Below are 25,536 nucleotides of genomic sequence, written 5' to 3' on the forward strand. Positions count from 1 at the left end.
TGACCGGTGATTCACGAACGTTAAAACTTGTAAAAACTATATGATGACATATATATGGATATATATATATAGTTAACATGATACTATGATAAGTAAACATATCATTAAGTATATTAACAATGATCTACATATGTAAAAACAAGACTACTAACTTAATGATTTTTAAACGAGACATATATGTAACGATTATCGTTGTAAAGACATTTAAAGTATATATATCATATTAAGAGATATTCATACATGATAATATCATGATAATATAATAATTTAAAATCTCATTTGATATTATAAACATTGGGTTAACAACATTTAACAAGATCGTTAACCTAAAGGTTTCAAAACAACACTTACATGTAAATGATATTCATACATGTATAAAAACAACAAGATCGTTGTAAAGACATTTAAAGTATATATATCATATTAAGAGATATTCATACATGATAATATCATGATAATATAATAATTTAAAATCTCATTTGATATTATAAACATTGGGTTAACAACATTTAACAAGATCGTTAACCTAAAGGTTTCAAAACAACACTTACATGTAACGACTAACGATGACTTAACGACTCAGTTAAAATGTATATACATGTAGTGTTTTAATATGTATTTATACACTTTTGAAAGACTTCAATACACTTATCAAAATACTTCTACTTAACAAAAATGCTTACAATTACATCCTCGTTCAGTTTCATCAACAATTCTACTCGTATGCACCCGTATTCGTACTCGTACAATACACAGCTTTTAGATGTATGTACTATTGGTATATACACTCCAATTATCAGCTCTTAGCAGCCCATGTGAGTCACCTAACACATGTGGGAACCATCATTTGGCAACTAGCATGAAATATCTCATAAAATTACAAAAATATGAGTAATCATTCATGACTTATTTACATGAAAACAAAATTACATATCCTTTATATCTAATCCATACACCAACGACCAAAAACACCTACAAACACTTTCATTCTTCAATTTTCTTCATCTAATTGATCTCTCTCAAGTTCTATCTTCAAGTTCTAAGTGTTCTTCATAAATTCCAAAAGTTCTAGTTTCATAAAATCAAGAATACTTTCAAGTTTGCTAGCTCACTTCCAATCTTGTAAGGTGATCATCCAACCTCAAGAAATCTTTGTTTCTTACAGTAGGTTATCATTCTAATACAAGGTAATAATCATATTCAAACTTTGGTTCAATTTCTATAACTATAACAATCTTATTTCAAGTGATGATCTTACTTGAACTTGTTTTCGTGTCATGATTCTGCTTCAAGAACTTCGAGCCATCCAAGGATCCATTGAAGCTAGATCCATTTTTCTCTTTTCCAGTAGGTTTATCCAAGGAAATTAAAGTAGTAATGATGTTCATAACATCATTCAATTCATACATATAAAGCTATCTTATTCGAATGTTTAAACTTGTAATCACTAGAACATAGTTTAGTTAATTCTAAACTTGTTCGCAAACAAAAGTTAATCCTTCTAACTTGACTTTTAAAATCAACTAAACACATGTTCTATATCTGTATGATATGCTAACTTAATGATTTAAAACCTGGAAACACGAAAAACACCGTAAAACCGGATTTACGCCGTCGTAGTAACACTGCGGGCTGTTTTGGGTTAGTTAATTAAAAACTATGATAAACTTTGATTTAAAAGTTGTTATTCTGAGAAAATTATTTTTATTATGAACATGAAACTATATCCAAAAATTATGGTTAAACTCAAAGTGGAAGTATGTTTTCTAAAATGGTCATCTAGACGTCGTTCTTTCGACTGAAATGACTACCTTTACAAAAATGACTTGTAACTTATTTTTCTGACTATAAACCTATACTTTTTCTGTTTAGATTCATAAAATAGAGTTCAATATGAAACCATAGCAATTTGATTCACTCAAAACGGATTTAAAATGAAGAAGTTATGGGTAAAACAAGATTGGATAATTTTTCTCATTTTAGCTACGTGAAAATTGGTAACAAATCTATTCCAACCATAACTTAATCAACTTGTATTGTATATTATGTAATCTTGAGATACCATAGACACGTATACAATGTTTCGACCTATCATGTCGACACATCTATATATATTTCGGAACAACCATAGACACTCTATATGTGAATGTTGGAGTTAGCTATACAGGGTTGCGGTTGATTCCAAAATATATATAGTTTGAGTTGTGATCAATACTGAGATACGTATACACTGGGTCGTGGATTGATTCAAGATAATATTTATCGATTTATTTCTGTACATCTAACTGTGGACAACTAGTTGTAGGTTACTAACGAGGACAGCTGACTTAATAAACTTAAAACATCAAAATATATTAAAAGTGTTGTAAATATATTTTGAACATACTTTGATATATATGTATATATTGTTATAGGTTCGTGAATCAACTAGTGGCCAAGTCTTACTTCCCGACGAAGTAAAAATCAGTGAAAGTGAGTTATAGTCCCACTTTTAAAATCTAATATTTTTGGGATGAGAATACATGCAGGTTTTATAAATGATTTACAAAATAGACACAAGTACGTGAAACTACATTCTATGGTTGAATTATCGAAATCGAATATGCCCCTTTTTATTAAGTCTGGTAATCTAAGAATTAGGGAACAGACACCCTAATTGACGCGAATCCTAAAGATAGATCTATCGGGCCCAACAAGCCTCATCCAAAGTACCGGATGCTTTAGTACTTCGAAATTTATATCATATCCGAAGGGTGTCCCGGAATGATGGGGATATTCTTATATATGCATCTTGTTAATGTCGGTTACCAGGTGTTCACCATATGAATGATTTTTATCTCTATGTATGGGATGTGTATTGAAATATGAAATCTTGTGGTCTATTATTATTATGATTTGATATATATAGGTTAAACCTATAACTCACCAACATTTTTGTTGACGTTTTAAGCATGTTTATTCTCAGGTGATTATTAAGAGATTTCGCTGTCGCATACTTAAATAAGGACGAGATTTGGAGTCCATGCTTGTATGATATTGTGTAAAAACTGCATTCAAGAAACTTATTTTGTTGTAACATATTTGTATTGTAAACCATTATGTAATGGTCGTGTGTAAACAGGTAATTTTAGATTATCATAATTTGATAATCTACATAAAGCTTTTTAAACCTTTATTGATGAAATAAAGGTTATGGTTTGTTTTAAAATGAATGCAGTCTTTGAAAAACGTCTCATATAGAGGTCAAAACCTCGCAACGAAATCAATTAATATGGAACGTTTTTAATCAATAAGAACGGGACATTTCAGGCACCGTGCAAATTAGCTTGATAAGACTAATGAATCAGATCCCCAGAAAGGATAATCTCCTTAAAGATTAAAAATCAGCTTTTAAGACTGATATTACTCAATCCTTGAGATTGACCTTAAAGATTGAGAATTACAAACTCATGGAATTCAATGATATCTAAACTCGAGCTTGAACGAGAAAATATTTTGATCAAATTATAAACCGATTTGTTTTCTGAAAACCCATTTTCAATGCGTTCATTATCATTGAACGTAAAATCCTAGGAATTCACCTGGAATTCATTAGGTCATCTGAACCAAATCGGGTGTCAACCGTAAGAACGGTGGTTGCATAGCATGGTTAAAGACAGGACCTTGTGCCAGACCGACAAATTATAAGGGTGAGCTTTACTATTGCTCCTACAAAGGATAGTAATTGCGTCCAACACGTTATAGACCATAATTAAAAGCATGTCAGGGGACATTGCCTTAACAGTTGCTTGTTCAACGCTTTCCTTTACAACCGGACGGTAGTTTACCGAAAGGTAATATACGGGACAAGTAAACTGTACGTGTTACTTTCCTAATACAAGGTTAGCAAGTGGGTGACACAAAACCGCAAGTTTTAAGCTAAAATTTTCAAATCTGAAACCCACCAAGCCCACAAAAATATTTTGCAAACACCGGTGAAGGGTTATTCCGGAAAACTTATCTAGGGTAAAAACTAGATTTAATTTTTAAAAGATCAAATGTTTTCATAAAGATCCAATTTCCTTAATGGATCTAAATTTTATAGTCATGTGGGACTGTAAACCACATCGTTACTACCATTGTTGATACCGCCGTAAAGAAATCACTGATGTACAAAGTGTGAAGAATAAAGAAGTGATTCTTGTATTTCAAGACTATATTGCTTGAGGACAAGCAACGCTCAAGTGTGGGAATATTTGATAATGCTAAAAACGAACATATATTTCATAGCATTATTCCTCAAGAAAGACAAGCTTTTAGTTGCAACTGTTCTATTTACAAGTGATATTCGTTTAAATAATAAAAGGTGAAGACAAAAGACAGATTCGACGAATTGAAGACGCAAACGACCAAAAAGCTCAAAAGTACAAAATACAATCAATGAGGTTCCAATTATTGATAAGAAACGTCTCAAAATTACAAGAGTACAAGATTCAAAACGCAAAGTACAAGATATTAAATTGTACGCAAGGACGTTCGAAAATCCGGAACCGGGACCAGAGTCAACTCTCAACGCTCGACGCAACGGACTAAAAATTACAAGTCAACTATGCACATAAATATAATATAATATATAATTAATTCTTAAAATTAATATATATATTATATTATATTATAAAACCGTCGGCAAAAGAAAACAACCAAATGTGAGCCTCCCCAGCTGGCCATGCGATCGTATGGCCTTGAAGAGCAAAGCTCATGCGATCGCATGAGCTCCTTTTTCAGTTCACAGGCCTATAAATTCGCAGTTTGGTGAACGTAAAATCAATAATTCAATCTCTCTCTATATATGTATACGTAAATATATTTATATTTATATTTTAATTTTAATTTTAATTTTAATTTTAATTCTAATAATAAGGGTATGTTAGCGAATGTTGTAAGGGTGTAAGTCGAAATTCTGTCCGTGTAACGCTACGCTATTTTTAATCATTGTAAGTTATGTTCAACCTTTTTAATTTAATGTCTCGTAGCTAAGTTATTATTATGCTTATTTAATGCAAGTAATCATGATGTTGGGCTAATTACTAAAATTGGGTAATTGGGCTTTGTACCATAATTGGGGTTTGGACAAAAGAACGACACTTGTGGAAATTAGACTATGTGCTATTAATGGGCTTTATATTTGTTTAACTAAATGATAGTTTGTTAATTTTAATATAAAGATTTACAATTGAACGTACCCATAAATTACCATATACACTCGATCGGATACGATGGGCGGGGTATTTATATGTACGAATAATCGTTCATTTAACCGGACACGGGAATGGATTAATAGTCATTAGAATTATTAAAACAGGGGTGAAATTATGTACAAGGACACTTGGCATAATTGTTAACAAAGTATTAAAACCTTGGGTTACACTCAGTCGACATCCTGGTGTAATTATTAAACAAAGTAATAAAACCTTGTTACAGTTTAAGTCCCCAATTAGTTGGAATATTTAACTTCGGGTATAAGGATAATTTGACGAGGACACTCGCACTTTATATTTATGACTGATGGACTGTTATGGACAAAAACCAGACGGACATATTAAATAATCCAGGACAAAGGACAATTAACCCATGGGCATAAAACTAAAATCAACACGTCAAACATCATGATTACGGAAGTTTAAATAAGCATAATTATTTTATTTCATATTTAATTTCCTTTAATTTTATATTTAATTGCACTTCTAATTATCGCATTTTATTTTATTGTTATTGTATTTAATCGCACTTTTATTTATCGCAATTTCATTATCGTTATTTACTTTACGCTTTAAATTAAGTCTTTTATTTATTTATTATTTTACATTTTGTTTTAACTGCAACTAAAGTTTTTAAAATCGACAAACCGGTCATTAAACGGTAAAAACCCCCTTTATAATAATAATATTATATATATTTGTATTTTTATAAATTTAAAAATAGCGTTAAGCTTTGTGAAAAAGATTCCCTGTGGAACGAACCGGACTTACTAAAAACTACACTACTGTACGATTAGGTACACTGCCTATAAGTGTTGTAGCAAGGTTTAAGTATATCCATTCAATAAATAAATAAATATCTTGTGTAAAATTGTATCGTATTTAATAGTATTTCCTTGTAAAATTTAATAGTATTTTATACCCCTTAGCTTTAACATCAGCACTAACATTGCGTCCTACTTTGATTTTCTATTCTGGATATGCGAGATTAATTATTTCCATAGCATCCACACCATCAACAGGTTCTTGCCCTGTGGTTTTTATGCCAACAGCCGCACAAATAGGCATAATGCTCATTGAACATATTGTGGCAACTCCCTTATATGTTGGAAACTTAATCATGCCATGAATTGTAGACGGGACTATTCCAAATTTACTTATAGCGGTTCTTCCCAGCAGCATGTTATAGCGAGAAGAGGCTCGCATAACATAAAAATCTAATCGCGCTTGTCGCACCAAAGCGTCATCATTAACAGCAGCTAACTCGATGTTTAATGACAAAACACCTATAGGTAATGAAGATTCTCCTGCAAAACCGGTTAGTGAAACTGCGGTTGTTTACAGGTTTGTTTTAATACTTTCTGGCAATTGAGCGAAGCATTGTTCGTAAATAATATCAACGCTACTGCCGTTGTTGACATGGACTTTCATGACTGTGATATCAGCTTCCGCGATTTTGCACGATACCATTATCGGCATTTCAGAGAAATCATCGCTCTGCATTTTCGGGAAACTAATTGGCCCAAATTGCCAATTATGATACATTTTAGCGGACTTTCGCTTTTTTCCTCTTTTTTGGGCATTCGCTCGGACAGCGACCACTACATCACTATTATTTCCAATATTACTCATAATTCTAAGCAATCAAGCAATTCGCCACCGATTTTAGATGTATTCACCTGCAAATCATCACAACAAAAACACGATTGAAATTAAACCGTCGAATTAATTGTTTTAACGGCATAAAATAAAAAAATTTCAGTTTAATTCATAAAACGTGTCCCACGGATGGCGCCAATTGATCAATTCTTAATTAGCGATGTTACTTAATTACGGATTGAGTGCAATAAGAATGTAATGGAGGATGGAATGTTTGATGATTATTTTGGGCCCCGATCATCGTCTTTCACTTTAACTATCAAGTGATCAACCACCCCGACCCGGTCTTGATTGTTAATTAGCTTAATTCACCTTTGCGCGATGTAAAAATCCCTTGGGCAAGATCACAAGTGGAAATTACAAAGGCTTAGGCAAAATGGCAGAGAATTAACCACCTATAAATGAGAGGCCAAGCTCTCTATTTATAGTGTTCGAGATAACCGCGATCCGCGGATTGCTTATCCTTCCGCGAAAACTCAGCGGATTGAACCGCAGTCCCCGATTAGTGCGGAAACACAGCTGCTATGCTTATTTTCAGCGGATACTTCATGACTTTGCATTATAATCCGCATAACTCTGCTCTTGGCTTTTGGCAAATAAAATATACATATACAATGCTATGTATATGATCATATACCCCTTTAAAAGCTTTTTGTAAAAAGAAATGTCCTGGACCAGGCTCAAACTCGTGACCTCTCGAATACCCATAACACTCCAAACCACTCAGCCATTTCTAAGTTTTTGAATTATATCATATCCAAATATATTTATCACGATTTTATTTCTGTTTCTACCTCTCCTACTTCAATTCGCAGACCCAATCACCATCATAAATGGAACCTCGGCCCAATCCAAAATCTTAAACAGCCCAATAACAAAGTGGACCTCGGCCCAACTGGAAAACTTGTGGACTTTCTTTTATCTGATAATATGGATCGTGAATTTGGCAGAAATATATATACAAAAAAAATCGCATGTACTAATCATCATCACCTCATCATCCATTATCATCATCATCAATATTTTACTCACCTCCTCCACAATTCACGGCTGAGTTAAAGGAAAAAAAAACGTGGCCTTCATATTATAGTAATCGGTTTCTTTTTTTTATATAAGCAAGTGGGATTAATAGATTGGGTATGTCGGCCACCAAGGTAAAAAGGAAAGAAAAGTGCAATCATCTTCTATTTAATATCAAATCATCATCATCTTATCTTTAATAGAATTATCAAAAAAAATATGATGCACTGCAGCGGTAGAAAATAAAAGAAAGAAAGAAAAACGCAGGTTGTTTGGTGATGGTGATTTCAAACGAAACAGAAACAGAAGTACAATAGTAGCAATTAAAGTTCAAGGGTTGCAGTTTACTCATCAGACAGAAAAAACAGAAGGGAAGAGAACCGGCATGGTGGCAGTCGGATGTAGGTGGTGGTTTAGTTTGTGATGATGGTCCGATGGTGATTTAAATGGGTCTTCTCATATTGGTAAAATAACACAGGAAATAGCAGCAAGGTTGTAGTTGTGTCGATGGTGAGTATTTGTTGAATATCTAACATCGAAAAGAAACAAAATTAGTGGGTGTTGTAGCCGTGGTAACAAGTAATGAATCAAGAACTAACAGCCGCAGTAGAAAGTGCAATATAGTAGCAACAATAGATAGTTTTCGATGGTTGTTTGTATCCTGTTCAAACACAGAAACGAGTAAGCAAAAAGAGTGGGTTTCTAATGTTGGTTGCAAAAGAGAGAATCGAGCAAAGGTGGTGACGGTTTAGGTGCCTCGTCGAATAGCAACAAATAGTAGCACAAGGTGATTGTGGTCGACGGTTTTTGAGTTGCAAAACAGTAGCAACCTCAGTCCAATAATTAATCTGGTTTTAATTAATCTGGTTTTGATTGCTGTTCATCGAGAAAGAAATTAAGAAGAAACAAAAGGATAATAAGTATGAAATAAAACCTTGGCTTTTTTGGATTAATAACTGAGCAGAACTAGAAACATGTTATACTTGTTGTGATTCTCGAATGTACAAGTATAGAAGAAACGGTTTAACATGATGGTTCCGGTTGTTATCTCAAGTCGAGCAACAACAAGGAGAAAACAGTAAAAGGAGACTATGTTTGGGTTGTTGTGGTGTTTAAAGGGTGTTTCCCGATTGCAAATACCTCGTGGCAGGTTTGTAGTTCAAATGTGTGTTGGTTTGTGAATGAAGAAGAATGTATGAGTAACATGGGATGGTTACGTTTAGTTAGCTAATCCGTTTGTTTTATACTGATAATGGGTGTCAACAGATTGTACAATTTAGAACAGAAGGAGAAGAAAAATAAACAGACACCTTTTTTTATCTAATTGGATTCGTACACAATTTGATTTGGATATTTAACAACTTTAGACAGAAACAAAATTACATATAATTGATGTGGATGTGCAACGATTTCAGTATCTATCTTTATAATTGGTCGACTAATTAAGGAATACAAAGATTATATTAACAATACCTTTATTATTAATAATCATAATAAATAATAATACTAAAAAAATAATTTCTTTTAATAAAATTAATAATAGAAATAATGATAATATTTATAATAATAATGATACCAAAATAATACTAAGAATGATACTAATAATAATGATATTCAATAATAATAATAATATAATAATAATAATAATAATAATAATAATAATAATAATAATAATAATAATAATATTAATGATAATAATGATAATAATATTATTTATAATACTAATAATAACATTAGCTACAATAATGTTAATATTATTGGTGATAACAATAATACATATCAAATTTCATATATATATATATATATATATATATATATATATATATATATATAATATTAATATTATTACAAATATTAATATTTATATTAACATTAATAGTAATAATGATAATGAAAGTAATGATAATAATATTATCATAACATTTATATTTTAACTTGTAATTACATGTATTAGTATTACATGTTATTGTTTATGTAATCTTTATATTTATATGCTATATATAATAATATTATTAATACAAATATTACTACTAATATTGAAATTATATTTTTATTTGCAAATGTTGATATTATATCTTATTAGCTATGTAATATTTAATAATTATATTATATATCCTATGATAACATTTATTGGATATTGAATCATAAATATACATATAGATAATAATATCATGTATATATTTGTATATATTCTTATATTTATATTTAGGTAAATATAATTACATATTAATTTACAGACCATAGTTCGTGAATTATCGAGAGTAGTCAATGGTTAAATGGATATATTAAAACAGTTCAAAAATTTTGAAACTCACATTACAGACATTTCTTATCATGTCGAGATCTTATAAAGATTAAGTTTAAATTTGGTTGGAGATTTCTGGGTTGTCACATAATGTGTGTAAAAAGTCGGATTAAAATGTGTTGAATTGAGAAAACTCATTGATTAGGTCATTAGACCAGGATGTAAACTAATGAAAAGTATGGTCGACTATTCCAGGTGTTTTTTTTGTACTATTGGGTTTTAGTTTGTATTCGATCATTATTGTGTAATTTTCAGAAAAATTGCATATTTGTTAGGAAAAATGCAATCTGTAACTTTTGGGTTGTAATAATAACTTTTGTATAAACATGATTTTAGATGTTTATATAACTATATTTTTTTATACTGTTAACGCAGAAATATAAAATTATAGCTGTTATAATTAACATTGAACATATTGTAATATATGATTACATTGACAAAAGTTTGGTGATCTCTTAAACATATTACGTTAAAAGAGGTAGTTGGGTAAGTAACCCGTGGATTCGCCTTCGCCATAGCCACGTTGATTTAAAAGAAGAACTTGTATAGATTTGCTACTCCGCCACCACATCCGCATATCCACATTGATTTGAAATTAATGCAAGGATTGTAGGTTTTTTCCAAATGTGCTTGACTGAACCATACCCAATCCACTTTTTTTCAATTGCACGGGTAGATTAGTAACAAACAATAAAGGTTTTGATGAGAGAGGGTATTATGAACTAACTAAGAGAATGATTGGTTAGATTTGAATCAAGTGAAATCATCCAATAGCTGATATCGATAAAGGTTTTGATATGAGAGGGTATTATGTAATTCTTGCATATGCCTGACTACTGTTTATTTTTGTAAAATCAGCTTCACAGTTTTATCCACCAAGTTGTTAGGCAAGGTTAAATTACCGAGAAAGCGTGAATTATACACCCGTGTTCCCTCGAAAAAATTGTCACATAACCGGAAAAAGAAAACTATAAAGAAATTTGAAATATTTGGTGGCTACTATAAAGCATACGATTAAAAGTTTACATATAAGCGCACTTAGTACTTGAAACTGCTAAAAATTCAAAAATATTATATAGAGTTATAAAATAAGAAATTAAATAAAGTTACATATAGTTATAAAATAAGAAATTCAACACGAAATTTTAGATTATGATTTTTCTACCTATGAGTATAGTGACTTTTATATATTATATCTCCATTGTTGTTGAACTTTTGGCAAGAATACAGAGCAACTGTTTTAAATAGCCATCCTGATGTTTGATAGTTCCTTAACATCTGATAACATCTACCTGAAAAATGTATATATAAACTGGGTATGTACCACATATATGGTCCTATAACGTAACAACGGCCACATAAAAAACGGAATACATCATTAACGATACAACGTATATGTAGCAGCAACTTGTTGGATAATCGTGTGTACTTTTACCAAAACAGATTAACGCAGCGGATAGTTAAAATAATAATCTTTTATTATATTTTATGAACAAAATTTAACAAGATTAAATTTTCACTTATTTAATGAAACATGCACATGATTAACGATCCCAAAAATCCAGTTACACCATAATAATTGTCAAGAATATAAATCATAAGATGAGTAAACGATATACCTTTCTTGAAGAACCTGATTGAAGGAGAGAAACCTACGATCAAAAATATGACCGTCTCTTTGGATAGTCCACACTACACTTCAAACAACGTCAATGGATGCTAGTCCAAACCCAAGTAATAATCAATCAACCTTTGATTAATATTATGAACCCAAAATATGTAATATGTGTTTTTCCTTTTAGTTCATCGAAAGCATTAGAATGATTCAAAAATTACTTCGTAATATGATACACATATATGAATATATAATATATCCCATTTGTTTGGTAGCATAAAGTAAATCAAAAGAAATCAAGATTCGTTTGTTTGATAGCAAAAAGCAAATCAAAAGAAATCAAGATCATTTTCAAATACAATGCTATATTTTAAAAAGTCGTATTTCTCAAATACTTTAGGGGTAGTTTATGAAACTTATAATTAATAATTTCAATCGTGTCATTTTCATGTGAATAGTAAATTAATTAATTTCAATTCACCTTTTGAAAATGAAACGTAAATCCAAATTATTAGATCAATTATATATTATAAAGTCGTATTTTACAAATACTTCAGGGGTAGTTTATGAAACTTATAATTAATAATTTCTATCATGTCACTTTCATGTGAATAGTAAATTAATTAATTTCATTTCATTTACTATTCACATGAATAGTAAATGAATTAATTTCGATTTACTATTTTGTTACTTGAGTAATATATATACATCATATATATATTTGACGTCTCGGTGTATATGTGTGTGACCCCGAAGGCTCAAATGAGGTTGGCCATATAGTTATATGTTGTACCTTGCACATTAATCCTACAGACTCCCACTTGTGCATGGCACAACACCAAGTAACTATACAAACAATGATAAGCGTCTAGCAACACGTCATTGTCCCCAAATTCACGTGAGGATAGTTTCTCGAAACTGTTTATGGTAAGTGTTAAATGTCATTCGTCCTTTTGTTTCAGATACTTTAGTTAAACTTGAGATATGGATCATCGGTCATTCTCATTTGTTTAACAATTTTATTTATCGATCTTAGAACTGAATTAGATCACCAAATTAATTAAGTATCATCTTAATTACATCTGGGTGCGGCCACACAAATATCTTATTCATTCATCGAGGAGCTCAAAAAGTATCTAACTCCAAACATTTTAGAGGAACAAATCCTATATTGCATACACGTGTCTATCACGAGCTTTACATTATACCCAATAATGGCCTTTATAACAGCCTTATTCAGGACAGCGTTTAACCATATCAAAATATAATGCTACACTCATCAAGACGGGCGTGCATCTCAAGTCTAAGGACACAAAGACATAATCACTAAAAGATTCACTACTGACTACGATCCATGTAGTGACATCTCATGGTTGGGTCATTCCAATATTCATCATCAATGAATACATATGAATTTTGGTCTCAACAAGTTAACTATTCATCATCAATGAATATAACCAAAATTTCACATTAATCTTAATTCATGTTATTCCCATAACATGACCGATTATGGAGATTTTGAATAATCAACAATTATTCATGGATTAAACATGCTAATATAGAACACAGTGATATAAATGAAAATGACCATATCAAGTATGTCAGTTCATTAATATAAAACTGCTTAATGTTCCAAAAATATCCAAATATTAAATTACAAATGAAAAAGATCAGCAGCATAACGAAGTCCAATATTACTAGCATGATCATCATGCTTGTTGTGCATCATGGGCTTCGTGAACGGGTCAGCCACATTATCATTTGTATGAACCTTTAAGAATACTAATATCATTCCTCTTAATGACTTAATGAATGTAGTCAAACTTTTGAAGAATGTGCCGGATACTTTTATATACATGTGATTCTTTCAAAAGTATATTAACACTCGAACTATCACAGTACATATTATAGAAGATTAAATGTTGTGTACTACTCTGAGTATAACAACGAACTTCCTTACCCAGACAGCTTTCTGAGTAGCTTCTCAGTCAACAATGTATTCTATTTTTGTTGTAGATTGTTCAATAGTGCTCTGCCTAGAGCTCTTCCAATCAAATGTCTTGCCCATCATGACAAAGAAACAACGTGACTGGATCGAGAATCATCTTGATCAGTTTGGAAACTAGAATAAGTATAAAACTTAATACTTAACTCTTTTTCCAAACCACCGTAAACCAAGAACATATCATTAGTACTATGCAAATACTAAAGAATATTCTTAACAACAATCCAATGTACTTCACCCGGATTATGTTGACAATGACTCGTCAAACTCAAAACTAACGAAACATCGAGTATAGTACATATCATGGCATACATAATGGATCATATAGCCGAAGCATATGTGATACATTTCATTTGTCTCATCTCATCTACTGTGATAGGACTTTTGAGACTTTCTCAAGGTTATGCCCTTTTGCATTGGCAAAGCTCCATGCTTGGAGTTTTGCATGCTAAATCTCTGCAAGATAATGTATGTACTTTGATTCAAACCAATAAGCCAATTGGATCTATTGTATAGATCCTCATTCTAATAATATAAGTAGCTTCATCAAGATCCTTTATGGAAATACAATTTTCAAGCCAAGACTTGACATCTTGCAAGTTGGAATGTTATTTCTAATAAGTAATATGTCATCAACATATAAGATCAAGAAGACTACTCTGCTCCCACTAGCTCTAATGTAAACTCAGAGCTTATCTTGGTTTTGAGAATTGATTTTCTCATTAAACTTAAGATTCTAGCTCCTGGATGCTTGCTTTTATCCATAAATGAATTTTAGAAGCTTGCATACTTTATTAGGATGCTTAGGATTCATAAACCCTTCCGGCTAAACCATATATACGTCCTCGCTTAGGTCGCCATTTAGGAAAGCGGTTTTGACATCCATTAGCCATATTTTATTATCATGAAAAGTAACCATGGCAATAAGTATCCTAATTGTTTTAGGGCTCACGACTGGTGAAAAAACTTTCATCATAACCTTTTGTCACCAATAGAGCTTTAAAAGTGTTTACATTACCGTCCATATCAGTCTTCCTTTGAAGACCCATTTTTACCTCATTGTCTTACAATTGGGTAGAAGATCAATCAAGTCTCATACTTGATTATCCTTCATGGACTGCATATCTGTATTCATAGAATCTAGTCATTTTCAGATTCAGAATCTGATATGGCCTCACACAGCTAGAGGGTTCATCATAATCCCTTAGTTGAGGTTTATCTGAATTAATCAGATAATTAAACCTCATAAGCCGATGAGCTCTACTAGATCTATAAAGTGCAGGTGTAACACGTTCTGGCTTACCAACAGTGTGCTCAGTTTCAACGTGTGGATTGCTAGTGCTTATTGAAGGTATGTTACTTTAAAGTACTTGAATTTCTTCAAGATCTACTTTACTCCCACTGACTTCTTGTAAGAGAAGATCTCTTTCTAGGAATTCAGCAGACCGAGCAGAAAACACGTTGTCTTCAGCTTGGTAGTAAAAGTAGTAACCTGTTGTTTCCTTTATGTATCGTACAAAGTAACATTGGATAGTTCTGGGTACTAATTTGTTTGAAGTGTCATGCTTCACATACGCTTCACAACCCCAGAATTTGAGATAAGACAACTTGGGATTCTTCCCATGCCATAACTCATATGGTGTCTTTTCTACCTTCATAGTTGGAATCACATTGAGTATGCCTGCAGCAGACTCTCATACATATCCCTAAAAGACGGTAGTAGAGAAATCAGACTCATCATAAATCAAACTATATCAAGTAAAGTTGATTCCTCTTACTCAGACACACCATCGTGTTGTGGTGTGTAAGGTAGAGTGAACCATGAGACAATCCCACAATTCTTTAGGTGGTCCAAAAACTCTTGACTCATAAACTCACTTACTCCATCGGAGCGAAGTGCTTTAATGGTCTTTCCAAGCTGATTATCTACTTCATTTTGGAATACTTTTGAATGGTAAAATAGTTGTATGTTTATGTTTCAGCAAGTGAACATAATCATAGCTACTATACTCATCAGTAAATGTAATGAAGTAAAATTAACTAAATCTATACATTGTTCTTAAAGGGCTACATACAACAGTATGTATTAGTCCTAAAAGATCTTTAGCTCTTTTACCTAAATCGGAGAAAGAAGCATTTGTCATCTTTTCACATAAACATGACTCGCATACATCAAATGACTCAGAGCCAATTGATTCCAAAAGTCCATTAGACTGGAGTTTTGAAATGCATTGTTTGTTTATATGACTCATATGACAATCTCATAGATAGGTCTTATTCAAGTCTTGCTTGAAGACTTTGGCGATGTAGGTATACACAGAATTCTCATTTGAAATTACACTATGCATATCAATTTCAAAAATACCATCACGTGGATAGGTATTAAGATAAATATATTATCCTTAGAAACTGAAATATCTAAGTGTGTAAATGCAAGTTCAAAACTAGCATCTTTCAAACTATGTCGCTCGCAGTATTGAGAGCATAATGCTATTGTTCCAACAAAACAATAAGACCACTTAGAGAAGTAAGTTCAGAGGTACCAATAGCTTTAACAAAAGCTTGATCCCCCTTGCCTACTTGCAAATCCAGTGTGCCTTTCTTTAGTCTATTACTTCTTCTCATTCCCTTCATATTGTTACAGGTGTGAAGGCCACAACCAGTTAACAAAGATATAGGAATCACTAGAAGAAGTATATAACTATTTATGGAATATACCTGATTTGCTAGTCTCACCAGCGTTGCCTTTTCTCAGCTCAGATTGGAAGATAGGACAACTTCCTTCTCCAATTGCCAACCTTTCCACAATGGAAACATTCGGCGTCTTTTGTTGGGCTTTCCTTCTTGGAAGGTGGAATATTTTTCCTAGCAAATGATTTGTCATTTTCCTTCCACAAAATATTCGGCTTATTCTTTTTCACCCTTCAATCATATTTCTTCCTGATCATCGAACAACATCCGATAGAAATTTTGCTGAGCAGCAGCAACTGCCACAACAGGAAGTATGAATAAGGGTTCTAAATTTTGTTCAACTTCCATGTATGCTTGAGAACAATTCTCAGGTTGCAGTGTCAGTCTAGGAAGTTTGAACATTGAGTTTATCCTTCTCCAACAAAGAAGGAAGTGTGTTTTGGTTTACGTCTTGATTATTTGACATCTACAATAGATATAAGATTCAATTTAGTATTTTCGATATTGAGCTTTAATAAATTAACTACCCAAGTTTTTATAATATTATAAAAAAAAACAATTAATTTACGAAAGCCTAAGATCCACATAGAGGTTCCATAGCCACATCTGTTGATCAGCTAGCAGTTATGGAGTCTATTGGTAGGTAACGGGTACCAATTGCATTACAAGTGCAACTCTTAGATCTTTATGAGACCTTGAGATATGTGTAGTTCAACAAACCACTATTATCTACTAACATGTTTGTCTCATCCTTGCCTCGAACTCAGGTCTCACCGTGAATACGATTAAGTCGTCCAATTTGAAAACAGTGGAAATTCACGCTAGTCTCACTAGATCGAAAAATCCACCTCGTGGCTATAATTCAGCCTAGTCTCACTAGATCAGAAAAATAACGAGGAGTGTTTGCAAGCTCATTGGATGGCATGACTTAAATTTGACGGGTATTTTGTAAAAAGTTTGTGTCAACGAATAATGCATGCACACAAGATTCGCTACACTACTAGTTAAAAAAACATTTTAACCAATTGTATATGTCGATTATGTTTGTGATCTAATTTGTTATTTAATTTATAGGATATAAAAATAACAAATACACAAACGTGTATCGTTTTAAAACAGTTTTAAAAGATGTCGTCCATATATTTTATTTGACTTTCAAAATCATTTATCATTAAACTCGTTAGAGTTTAACTTATTTTAAAATCATCAATTTTAATCTTTGAAACTCGTTTAGAGTTTTAGTTAATGTTTTCATCAAAAAACATATATATATAATTTGAGTCTCAAAATTATTTAACTTTAAACTCGTTAGAATTTAACCTTTTAAAATCATCAATTTTAATATTTGAAACTCGTTACCGGTTTTATTTAATGTTTTCATCAAAAACATTTAGCATATATTATAATCAACCATTAAATATAAATGCGTAAAATAAAACAAAACCATGCATCACACACACATAGCCTAGCCCAAAAAATCCTATGCTTAATCCCATGAGCCGACATGGGATCAAGAGGTCAAACTAAGGGTAATATCGTAGCTCCCACTTAATTCAAGAATCAAGTGAAAACTTGACAAACGCCATCGTTGTCAACTTGACCTGTTCGCCATCTTCTAAGTCAAACTTCGTGTTGCATCTTTATCTTCAATTTTCATCTTGTTACATTTATTTAAATTTGAAAATACAACTAAACTAGTACTTTTACAAATTAAAATAAACTGAAATACAATACTATGAAAAATGAAAAATAAATACAATACAACTTTGGCTTCAAAATGGCCTTTCTAATAAAATAAATAATCAACATGATATAATATTGCCGTAATCAACAATCACAACAATCACATAGGTCGGGGCATTACGGGCTATGTATGCAATCACAATTTTAATAACTACATTATTAAAACCTATATATGGCTTGTCCATGGTTACAATGCATGTGTATAACCATGGAATATAACAATCAACAATTATAATAAATATTCAAGCCATAACAATTAAATCTACAATTTAAAATAGTGATATTCTTTCAATCATATTTGTGCGTCATGAGGTTAAGTCTAAATCAACCGCGTTGACTTTAAAAACCAAAAAGGTTTCGACTTTTACCAATTCACCACAAAGCTAAATTTAAAGAAAATCACGCGACAATTAAGATGGTGTAAAAGCGGCTCGGATACCACTGTTGGATAATCGTGTGTACTTTTACCAAAACAGATTAACGCAGCGGATAGTTAAAATAATAATCTTTTATTATATTTTATGAACAAAATTTAACAAGATTAAATTTTCACTTATTTAATGAAACATGCACATGATTAACGATCCCAAAAATCCAGTTACACCATAATAATTGTCAAGAATATAAATCATAAGATGAGTAAACGATATACCTTTCTTGAAGAACCTGATTGAAGGAGAGAAACCTACGATCAAAAATATGACCGTCTCTTTGGATAGTCCACACTACACTTCAAACAACGTCAATGGATGCTAGTCCAAACCCAAGTAATAATCAATCAACCTTTGATTAATATTATGAACCCAAAATATGTAATATGTGTTTTTCCTTTTAGTTCATCGAAAGCATTAGAATGATTCAAAAATTACTTCGTAATATGATACACATATATGAATATATAATATATCCCATTTGTTTGGTAGCATAAAGTAAATCAAAAGAAATCAAGATTCGTTTGTTTGATAGCAAAAAGCAAATCAAAAGAAATCAAGATCATTTTCAAATACAATGCTATATTTTAAAAAGTCGTATTTCTCAAATACTTTAGGGGTAGTTTATGAAACTTATAATTAATAATTTCAATCATGTCATTTTCATGTGAATAGTAAATTAATTAATTTCAATTCACCTTTTGAAAATGAAACCTAAATCCAAATTATTAGATCAATTATATATTATAAAGTCGTATTTTACAAATACTTCAGGGGTAGTTTATGAAACTTATAATTAATAATTTCTATCATGTCACTTTCATGTGAATAGTAAATTAATTAATTTCATTTCATTTACTATTTACATGAATAGTAAATGAATTAATTTCGATTTACTATTTTGTTACTTGAGTAATATATATACATCATATATATATTTGACGTCTCGGTGTATATGTGTGTGACCCCGAAGGCTCAAATGAAGTTGGCCATATAGTTATATGTTGTACCTTGCACATTAATCCTACACAACTAAACTAAACTTGATACTTATATGCAGCAACTAAATTAAAATATACCACTGCAAATAAAGAACAATCAAATTATTTCATGAGCTTTATAATTGCAGCCATGAATTCTAATCCATTATCTTTATATGTTTAGCATATACTATTATAGTGCTCAATTGATTATCATTCCTTTTAAAAGCAACCATGGATTCTTATTCCTCATTAGTTTCTAAACAAAACTCATCAATAGGTCTAAATTGTATTCACATTTCAATCAAGTCAAAGGGATTGAAATTGTGAAATCCACTCACAAATTACTTTTAATGCACAACAATATGTGACTTCTGTAGTTAACTAATTTACTTGAGAATTAAACAGTGAAGAAAGGACTTTAACAACCTATTGTAGTAACCAAATATATTTTTGATAACCAAGAAAAATCTACATCATTTCGTAAAGGTGGAAATTTCGCCCAATTTACTTATCTTTTGGGTTGTGGGTTTCATGCACAACATGTCAATCGGGTTACATGTCACAAGAAGGAATGGGGCTGATAGTGACCTAAAAGTGTACTAATACATAAAGGCTCCTACATCTTCATATTGCAAAGATATACATACTGTACTACTATTATTGACATAACTACATATTATTTATATTGGTAAAATTGTAATAGAAAAATGACCTTTTAGGACGAAGTGTTTCCGATAAGGCGGGAATAACTTGCTTCAACCTGTTACCAAGTTCGCGTGAGCAGCCATTTTGACACCTACACAAAATGAAAATATGTAAAACAAATAGTGTATAGAAAGGATCGTGGCTAAAATAAAGAATGGATAGATAGCTAATCCTTCCCGGATCAACTGTGACACAACCTTCTCGGTTGAACAAAAGAACCTTCACGGCCTCTTTTTTTTTTTTTCACGCAACTTTTATTAATAACAAACACTGACCCTAAATCTATCGACCATTGTTCCTATATATAGGACAACATGATAAAATAATAGATAAGACTAGAAATTTAAATTTAAACTTAAAATATTAGATAAACATGAATAATTTAATAGAATTGAAATAAAACAAATCCTAGTGCAATTCTCATCTGCTACTTGCCACGTATTCTCGTTTCCTTGTGTTTGCTATCCTTTCCCAACTCTATCAAAATGCAGTCCAACAAGCCTGATACAATTTGGTGGCCCAACAAATCCAATATATTTTTGTAACTCAATTTTTGCAAGTCCAGCTTGACCCGATCTTACATCATTTTCTCCTTCTTCGAAAAGACTCGTCCTCGAGTCTAAGTCGTAGTCTAAGTCGTTGCCATAACCACTATAATGGACATGTGATGATAAATTAGCAATTTTAAAAGTGACCAATACATTATAACGAACCAGGAGTTCAATCTTAAACGTGTAGTCATTAATGTTTTCTAACACACGTAAAAGACCATCAACTGTCTCATCTTCACTCTCATGACGGATTGACATGTTCAACCCGTCCTCTTGTGAGTCGTCTTCCTCTTCCTCAACGTCAGTATCATAAATCGGGACGGTATCTTCAACCACACAAAGTTCAGAAATGTACTCCATGTTAAAAACTTGATGAACCGAATCAACAAATTCATCCGGTTGAGGCTTTCTTGAAAATTCAAGATTGTCAAGCTTCATCTCTATATTACGCAAGAGATGTTGCATGTCTTCCAACTCTTGAATCTTACGATTCAATTTCTCGATCTCGGTTTGTTTAGCCATGTCTGGGCTCTGATACCAAATAGTGTATAGAAAGGATCGTGGCTAAAATAAAGAATGGATAGATAGCTAATCCTTCCCGGATCACCTGTGACACAACCTTCTCGGTTGAACAAAAGAACCTTCACGGCCTCTTTTTTTTTTATTTCACGCAACTTTTATTAATAAAAAACACTGACACTAAATCTATCGACCATTGTTCCTATATATAGGACAACATGATAAAATAATAGATAAGACTAGAAATTTAAATTTAAACTTAAAATATTAGATAAACATGAATAATTTAATAGAATTGAAATAAAACAAATCCTAGTGCAATTCTCATCTGCTACTTGCCACGTATTCTCGTTTCCTTGTGTTTGCTATCCTTTCCCAACTCTATCAAAATGCAGTCCAACAAGCCCGATACAATTTGTTGGCCCAACAAATCCAATATATTTTTGTAACTCAATTTTTGCAAGTCCAGCTTGACCCGATCCTACATCAACAAATCAATACACGGAATGAACCTTAGCTACCAGTAAGTTAAAAGGAAAATCATCACGCTTAGTAGTCTACGTTAGATCATGCTGTAGAAAACTGATACCATGGTCATAGAGGAAGGTAAGACAGTTGACTCGTTTGATACATCTCGGAATACACCTCGTCCGACAAATGTAAAAACTCGGTCAACTATTCAAACTGTGACATGTACACTTAAGTGATCATGTAAATCGTCAAGCCTGAAAAAAAGTAGATGAACCTATAACACGAGCAATAATTAATTAAAAATCACTTGTGAAGGAACTCGAGACCCCCTGCAATTCTAGATTCAGAGCCCAATAAATTAGTTAAACATTCTTCTTGCAACAAATATAATATACTTAAAATCCCACTTTAATGAGGAAAAATATTTGTACCAACGATCGCCTTATGTGGCTGCACCTGCATTTCACAAAAATCAAAATATAAAAAAAGGACAAAAGAAATTCAAACTCAAAACCACACTTATCTTTACTTCAACATTGCCACATTTTAAGTTCAACTAACACTATCCCACTTTGAATATTGCTATGAGTATGACACGAACAAATTCATATTGGTAGTAAACGTCGTTAGTGGTTGGCAATAATATCACTTTTATAGTAACAAATCACATAGCAATAGTCGTTATTTTATAATTTTTAGTTTTGACTACTCTGACAATATCGCCTTCTCTGTGTCGGGAGAGATCCCCTCCAGTTTTATCAACCTAGTGAACTAAAGGTAAGAAGCGTTATACATAACCTAAAATGTTAATCAAAATTATATGTAACGATAATGAGCTACAATAAGAAAATATATGTAAAAGAGATCGAAGTAGAGGTGGTAATTTTGACCCGCTTTTGAAAGGGTCAATTCATGTTATCCTTTCATGCATAAAAAATTTAAAGCAACAGGTACATAAGTTAATGGGTTGTAATTGCCACCTCTATATACATATATATGTACCATACCTTCCCAGATCTTCTATTTGCGCTACCACGTATGTCACATCCAGTAAGTGCCAACAATATAGACGATACCTATGAAATAAACACCACACTTTTAGCATATGACATACGAAACACGATAGTAAAACAGTTGTACGGTCAGTAATTGATCATAACATGATAAGAATTTTGGCTTGTTGTATACAACAACAATACCCAATCCCGCGCCTGCGAGGTATGGGGGAGGTAAGATGTAGACAATCCTTCCTCTACCCTAAACTAGAAGAGAAGTCGTTTCTGTTACCACGAGTCGAGAGAATTCTCCACCCACGGGAAAGGAAATTCATCCCCCTCTCTACTCCAGGGTAGAGAGATTGCTTCCGTGAGGACCTCCGGCTAAAAAAAGACTTTTTTTTTTTTAAATTTAAAACTAAAAAATAGAAATTAAAAAAAAAAATTAAAAAATACAAAGATAAATAAAAAAAAATTAATAAAATAAATAGATAAATATATAGATAAAAAAAAAAAAAAAAAAGGGGGGGGGGGGGGGGGGGGGGACGCCATGAAAATGGTAGAATCAGATTTTCATGGGGTTTAAAGCATGCCTAAGAATCAATTTAGGCTCTGAGCGGCAGTCAAGACGCCACTAAAACGACGCTTGTCGTTGCCTCAATAAATAGAGCCAAAAGACCTTGTGGACAGCAACTCGAGGGCATGCCGGGTAGAAGTTGTTGCGCAAGCAAAGAGCCAACCACCCTTAGCAAACCAAAAACCACTCATGCACCTTTACGGTAGACACCCCCGAAACCACCCAACTAAAAGGAACCAACCAAGCTCTAGAGCAAGGGAAGTTGTCCTCAGCCATAATGGCTTGTTGTATCTCATTATTAAAAAAACGTAATGTAATAAGATATTAAGGACCTCCAATACCAATAGAAATCAAGTCAATACTTAAAAAAATTGCCAACACAAATAATTGCATTATTTATAAATGCTTATAATAAATAATAATGAGAGATATATGTATTGACTAAGAAACACACACATAAATCCAGTTAAGTCATTGTCATTAAAGAAGCGATCGATGACACGATCATACCTTCATACCCATCCCCAATGCCACAGTTGAACATATTATGTTAGTCTCACTGTTAATACACATCATCTGGACTACTGGACGTTCATTAGGTTCTGTACTACCAGCATATAATGCATCTGTATTACCCAAAGTCCTGAAAGTAAACCAACACATCCACAAGTAATTAGATTATAACTTCAAATTGTTGTCGTATTAATTTAATGATCAAACTTTAAGAAATAGAATATATATCGAGAATAAACCTGAATCTTTTCAACAACTTTTAACCGTATAGTATTGACACGAGACCATCTGTATTTCATCAAAGTTAAACATAAACATGATGAAGTCAATAGTTAATAATAATTTAGCAATTATTACGATATTCAGCCATAACATTCCTATTCCTATAATCATTATAATATTCTAATAAACCTCACAATATTTATTTTGTCAATGCTTTTACCAATCATACAAACCCTTTTTTGAACTTACTATCTAAAACTTACGATAGAAATTACAACTTCGAACATCAAATATACATAACTAATTTTTACAATTTCATATCATATAACCTACAACAAAGGCTTTATTAAAAAACCCCATTATCATTAACTACAACACTAATAGCCTTTGAAAACTCATAAAGAGCTTCAACTTCGCTTACACCAACTACATTATTGCTACTGTAAAAAAGTTGGAATAGATAAAACGATTAGTCACTATACTTAACTATATAAATGTATGATCATATAGCTGATTTCAGATCTAAAGGTTAATTAGGAAAAGTTTATTACCTTTTGAATTTTCAATTGCTTCTGTGTTTGCTGTCGCCATCCATGGAAACTATGAATTACTATATTTTTCTGATGTAGGTATTTGTATTGAACTTTTAAATTGAAATGGAATTTTTGTGCTCAGTATTTGTTAATGTTAGGAATTGAAAGAGAAACTAAAGAAGAAGATGATGGAATTAGGGTTTTTGTAATTTGGAATAGTGGTGAGGAGCGAAAAAGATCCGTAATATTGATATTGAAAAGGGTATTTTTGAGATGATATGTATTTAAAATTGATTTATTAGCTAATATTTTTAATGGAGGATTAATGATGATTGCATTAATGTGTATTGTAATGTAATTATCCAATTTAATGATAATTAAAGGAGTTTTCAAAACATTTTTTAGCTAATAAATACTCTCTTTTAAGGTATAGAGTTATATATATATATATATATATATGTATATATATATAAAAGATTCTCAGAAAACTTATAGTTTCCATCCAAAGGCGATTAAATGTTGAATTGTAACACCCTATTTTTTTTATTTTTTTATTTTAATATATAGCGAAAGTCTTGATTACGAAAATACCCTTATACATAAAGCGTGAACTACAAATCTATTAAGTTATATTACTATAAACGACCGGTGTTACATAAAACTACATTTTACATAAACATAAAAGCTTAGACATCAGAGTTTGGCTTTGTCAAACATATCTTCAAAACGTCCACTCACATCCCAAAATCCATTATTTTCCA

The 25,536-nt window shown here is 31.8% G+C and overlaps 1 long non-coding RNA gene across 1 annotated transcript; it reads right to left on the reverse strand.

Moving 5' to 3' along the window:
- Positions 1–21,650: 21,650 nt before the first annotated feature.
- Positions 21,651–24,984, reverse strand: LOC139899195 (uncharacterized). The gene is made up of 6 exons (XR_011777363.1): positions 24,794–24,984; positions 24,260–24,308; positions 24,018–24,150; positions 22,943–23,011; positions 22,054–22,391; positions 21,651–21,945 (listed from the first exon to the last, which is right to left on the reverse strand). It is a non-coding gene; the product is annotated as an uncharacterized lncRNA (long non-coding RNA).
- Positions 24,985–25,536: the final 552 nt, after the last annotated feature.

This window comes from Rutidosis leptorrhynchoides, chromosome 3, assembly GCF_046630445.1.
Source record: "Rutidosis leptorrhynchoides isolate AG116_Rl617_1_P2 chromosome 3, CSIRO_AGI_Rlap_v1, whole genome shotgun sequence".
Classification (NCBI taxonomy): domain Eukaryota; kingdom Viridiplantae; phylum Streptophyta; class Magnoliopsida; order Asterales; family Asteraceae; genus Rutidosis; species Rutidosis leptorrhynchoides.